This window comes from Octopus bimaculoides, chromosome 10 (assembly GCF_001194135.2).
Source record: "Octopus bimaculoides isolate UCB-OBI-ISO-001 chromosome 10, ASM119413v2, whole genome shotgun sequence".
Classification (NCBI taxonomy): Eukaryota; Metazoa; Mollusca; class Cephalopoda; order Octopoda; family Octopodidae; genus Octopus; species Octopus bimaculoides.
The window spans coordinates 6,759,133-6,765,321 of NC_068990.1; the positions used below are offsets into that span (position 1 = coordinate 6,759,133).

General features: G+C 35.9%; 1 protein-coding gene across 2 annotated transcripts in view; it reads left to right on the forward strand.

Annotated features, from left to right (window-relative positions):
* LOC106871453 (corticotropin-releasing factor receptor 2) overlaps positions 1-6,189 on the forward strand; it is a 280,338-nt gene that overhangs the window by 99,706 nt on the left and 174,443 nt on the right. The gene's annotated exons all lie outside the window — the stretch shown is intronic.

Here is a 6,189-nt window from a genome sequence, read left to right on the forward strand (position 1 = left end):
TGTACTTCTGTGTGTGTGTGTATGTGTGTGTGTGTGTGAGTGTGTGTGTGTGTGTGTGAGTGTGTGTGTGTGTATGAGTGTGTGTGTGATTGTGTGTGTGTAAGTGTATTTTAAGGAAAATTCTGTGATAATATAGAGGAGTTATGATATATATGATTAACTGAAACGAGAAAAGTAAAGTAGAAGTTTAAAAATACTGCAGCTGATGTTGATAATGAGAATTTAGCATACATTTTGGATGGGATCCGATGACAAAGAAGTAAGGAGACAATTAACGGCAAAACGAAGGTGCCTTTGTGTATCAAGATCGTGATGTTTAATCTTGTTTCCTGTTCCATAGAACCCTTTCATGTGCATGTCTCACTGAGATTTTTTTACCCAATGATTTAATCCGAGAGAGGTGAATAAAATTTTGCGCAGTTTGGGGAAAAGATGGGCGTTTCTGGGTATCTAAAACTAGACGTTTCGGGTTTCAAGTGCCTCATGAGCATTGCTTTAGTGGCAGAAGTTCAATTACAGATGGTAAAAAACATGTGTATTGAAACGTCGGCCACTTTTCCAACATATACCTACGCTTTAAGCTCCTCCCATCATCCACCATATTTTATTTCGTAGGGAATATATGCCGAAAGTTCGATATCAATCTAAAGGCGCATATTTGTAAGTTTAAATAAGACTGGAATCAACGCACTTTTTTCTAATATCAGCTGGAATAGTTTTAAGCTTCTACTTCTGCCGTAGTTTTCTAGACCTATTTTATTAAGACCATTATCACGCTTGCGCTACGTTTCTCCTGCTAGTCCACTCATTTTACTGGCACCTTTTCATTCTATGAAAAACACCATTATAATGTATCCTGTATGTGACTAGAATTATAAATGATGACTAAGACATTACATGTGGTAGGAAATGTATTTTGTTTGAGAGTAAGAACCAGATGCATGTCTGTAAGAATCGGTGAAGGCTTATCTACTGAGTAAAAAAAAAATGAATCTTTAATTTAAAAAAAAATCACATCAAATTATTGATTTTTATGTAGAATACAACCATGCTTTAATATTGGTTTTTAGAGACAAATTGAAACATTTAAAGCATATGCAAATTCTCTTCCACCTATTCGTTAAGATAGTGGCTTAAATTTATCAAAACATTTGCTGTAGATTAGTTGGGAGAAGAAGTAACTGAGCTGATGCATTCATTATTTCGGTGAGAAAGTCGTCGTTATTCCGAAGGCCAGGGAAAGGGTCACTTAAAAAATGCGAATTTTCGGGAATAAATAATTTTCGGAGCTTTGACTGTTATGTCTAACATGTCAAAAGATCATATTGAAGAAGCTTTCTTCCTTTTGTTTGCTGACTCCACAATTATCCATACATGCAAAAATAAGGTGGTAGTGGGGAATTCCCCAAAAAATCTGGAAAAAAAATTTCTGGTGGTATTTATTTAAAATGATTAAATTACACACACACACACACACACACACACACACACACACACACACACACACACACACACACACATACAAGAGTTACGGAATGGAATAGGTAAAATCCGGGCTACATATATTTCATAGCGAGCGGAACCTCAGAAATGGTAATAAGATTCAATCTCACTGAATATTCCATGCGTTAACATATACTTTCTTGCAGCAATATAAACTTTCATCTAATCAAAATATCCTTGGCCTGAAGAGTAGCCTGCGGTATACACCTCGCCCGTATCCTTATACGCCCACCCAACAAGCCTGGTCGCCTACCGTGAAATATAAAGTGAACTTTTTGCAACGTATCGTACTTCGATACGAAAAAACCACAACCGTCCGTCTCAATAAGCTATTATTGTCTCTGAAAGTTGTTTTCTTTTATATTTACTACTCAAACGTTTTCTCACGCGGTCTCTGATGAAAGGATATCCATAATATCCCAGAAACTGCTGTAAGACTATGTTTCATTATAAATGTCTGAAAACTTCTCGCAGCCCTGGGTTTGTTATCTCATTCTGTATATTACATACACAGATGTACATATATGTATGTTTATGCGTTTGTACTTGTACATCGTACAATTTACATAGATACATGCATACATTCGTACATACATATACACAAGCACATACATACACAAACACAGATATATATGTGTGTATATATATCTTCAATCTTTTATCCGTTTCAGCCCTACAGCTGTAGTCATGATGCTGGAACACCGCCAATATATATATATATATATATATATATATATATATATATATATATATATGTGTGTGTGTGTGTGTGTGTGTGTGTGTTTGTAAGTACAGAGAGATCTAAATAGGCTTTGTCTTATTAGCTATCACCTGTATGAATCGTGTGAAAGGTGAAATTGTAATTTTCCAAAGTGGAAGATCATACAATTGTAAAATTATATTTGCTCACTACAGTAAATAAATGGTTATTTAGAAAATATTTCGGAAACATACAGTCGACATGTTTTCAGCATATTAAATAATCTACCGCTCAGCTAACAAACAAACACATGAACATAGGAATAGATTTTGTTATAGGAATTTATGAATTAAAGATCAAACATAGTGAAGAAGAACACATTTTCATCACCCGTGGATAACTGGTGTTGTTTATGGAGTTAAAATGCAATTTCAAAGTTTTCAAGCACGACACGGACGTCTCAAATGGCGTACAATAAAATACGCAATTCTATTGTTCCCTGTCTTTAATGCGATATATATAGGACCATATCTATCTATCTATCTATCTATCTATCTATCTATCTATCTATCTATCTATCTATCTATCTATCTATCTATAGTTAGATAGATAGATAGATGCATACTTATATGTAGATCATGTATTTACGTCTGTATATATGTATGTATGAATATATATATATATATATATGTTTGAAAAACAAAAGACGAAGACAGGTGTATGAACAACAAGCCGGTGTATTAGTTTGACGCTCGGGAAAGTGAGAGGGTCTGTTACGTTTCGAGCCTACGCTCTTCAACAGAAAGGAAGAAGAGAAAATAAACAGAGAGAGAATAAAAAACTTGTGGATTTAGCGGTTGGGCGAAGTTCTGTGTGTATCGGACTTGCCCTTTTCCTCTTCCTTCTCCTTCTTTTCCTTTCCTAGTCTTCCTCTTTTTCTGGAGCCATTTCTTCTTCCTCTTGTCCTTCCCGGGGCTTCTCTTGTGTCTTCTCCTTACTGTCTTCTTCTTGAATTTCCTCCACTCTTTTATCTGGTGGAGGGCATTTCGCTCTTATGTGGCCCTTCTGACCACATTTAAAACAGCGTGGTATTCTGCCCTTACATTCATTATGGTTTCGTTTGCAATCACCATTTCCACCCTTTCTTCTATTGCCTCATTTGAGCCTTGAACTATCTTGTTCAAAACGTGGCCTTTCCAATTCACGCTTTTCGTTTTAGTGGCCTGGAGCACCACCATTTTGCCTTCGGTTTCAGCCAAGACTGCAGCCGCTATCCAGGCCACATCTATCTCTGCTGGAATTCCTTCTACCCATACCCGAGACGTTCTCTGTCCCAGGTACGTGGGTAGAAGTACTGACTCTTCGCCCCTTAGTGGTGTTGCTGCGTATTTTTTCGCCGTGTTTTCATTTATGAACCTGACTTCAACTTCTCCAAATTTCGACCCTCTGGCAAAATATGTTATTTCTTGCCAGATTGGCCTCAACGCCTTCTCTACTTGCTCTGTTGTCATGTGGTCAATTTTTCCTTTCTTAATCGAGTAGGTCTTGTACATTATCGTTCTTTGTTTCATTATTTTTGTCGTTTCATGCGGGGTGGGGTCACGTGCACGTTGTAACAGTCTCGACTTAATAGTTTCTTGAATTTATCTATTTCGATCACCACATTGTCATTCGATTCTCGGGCGACGTCTGCGAACTTCCTCTTTTCCAATTCCTTGTCCATAACCTCAATAGTCCTTAACAGTTCTTCTTCGGATGTTGATAACTCTTACCCGCTAAGTTCTGAGTAAAGTAAGTCCCTTTTGCCAGCCATCACTAACTCTCAATGAGAGAAAGCACAACCGAACGGCTGCAAAGCAGCACACAACAATTAAAACTTCATCAAAGCAACTTAACAGGCAAACAAAACAGTCAATTCGAAAAAGCACTCTCCAAAATAACTCTGTGACAGACACACGACTCTCTGTATTGGTTGACGTCGTCTCGCTTCATAGTGGCTGGCACATACCATTTATCCCGTGAGAGGGGTGTACCATTTCTACTACAACAATATTATTTTCAAGTCTTTCGACAACCATTGTGCGACCGATTTCAAGATTTAATTTGTTGCTTTGGTTACCTGAGATTTGGTTGCCACTACCACGAGTAGTGTGGAATAATATACTTTTCTGGCTGACACCAGATGTAGATGTGACATTTTATGGAAAACCGTACTGTTAAATAATATAACTTCTCACTTCATAAATTATGCTTAAAATATTCTCTGTATTGCTATAAATAACAGTACTTCTTATATATCTTCAATATGAACAGTATAAGATATTTATATACGCTTCTTCCAATATTTTCTGGCTGACGCCAGACGGATGAGATATTTTGTGGTAAACTGTACTATTTAATAATAAAACAGCTCACTGCATAAATTACGCGTAAATATTCTCTGTATTACTATGAATATCAATACCTCTCTTATATCTTCAATATGAACGGCATAAGATATTCATATACGTTTCTTGCGATATTTAAATAAGTTAACGATAGGTTTATGATTCTGTGTGTAAGTAGGTCATTGTTGAACAGCATTTCCCCATATATACTTCTCATGAAATCGGATGATTTCTCAACGTTTCTGTTCAGGTAATTAAACGGTGTTTACTTTATTCAATTAAAGAGTTCTCTTAGTTGAGAGAGAATGTCTATGGTAGATTGTTGTATATTCAACTCTTCTTTCTTGACAACCTAGTTATTCTTTTTTAACTTTCTTATAAGGATGTAGCCTGGTAAAGCAAAATGACATGCATCTATTGAATCTGCAAACAATATATAAACATTCGATACTCTTTGAAGGTCTGTCTTTGTTCTTAATAAAGCTGACTTTTTCTCACAGATGAAAGACGTTTCGCTATTGTTAGGCTGGGCTGATTCATAACTGACAAAAGAGTTTGTATTTATAAGTAATCATTATTCAGGAACATATTTTGATGTTCGATGGCTCTATAAAATACCTACCATATATTCCCAGTATCAGCTTTAGTTCAACAGCATTCAACTTGATCTCAATCTCTGGAGGGTTAAAAACTTTCATCAACCACATAGAAGATTTTTCTGTACCCATGAATCTTACTATCCCCAAGAATCTCACTTTAAACTAACTAGACGCAAATAGTTTCACTTAACTTGTGTCTTTAACGGAAGTTAAATTCTAAAACATTGTATGTTTCAGTTAATTTAAATTTTTGAAGTTAAACCTAATGTTTACACAGTTACTTCATTTTAGAAAGAAAGCATATCAAGCTATTTGAAACTGGATTTCAGATTATGTAACATAAATTAAAGATTTTTTCAGTAAGACAAGGAACTGCAATGTCCATCAGTAAGTTTACGTATAATTTTATTAATTTGATATAATTGCAATTCAGATGAACGAATGGTTTATGTTAAAAGGAGTTGACAAGAAAGGTTAACTAGAGTTATATACAGGTAAGCAGAGTAGGGCAGTAAATTGTTCTATACGGGTAGATTAAGGGAACAGGTATAGTAGAAGTAGCCGAATACTGCTATAAAATGTTGGAAGGGAAGCCAACTGTAGGAGCAGCATATGCGTTATGCTCCGAAAACATGTCAGTTAGAGTCTAGCTGTCGAAAGATTGTATTCCGTAGAATATATCTGGTCATGTATACATGTTCTACACATAATTTGTGCATGGTTACTGAGCCCTTAAGATATCAGCGCTTAATCTAGATTTTAAAGGCAATCTTATTCAATATATGGATTCATTGAGAGATCCTTAAAGACTTTCGAAGTGTAATGCATATTTTATATTTTTATTATCTCTGTGAAAATTTTGATTACATCGTTAATCAAAGGGCCTACTTTTGTCGCATTTTATCAAACTCGTACAGTCCTTCTGCCTCTGTCTCTCTCTCTCTGTCTGTATGTCTCTCTCTCTCTCTCTCTCTCTCTCTCTCTCTCTCTCTCTCTCTCT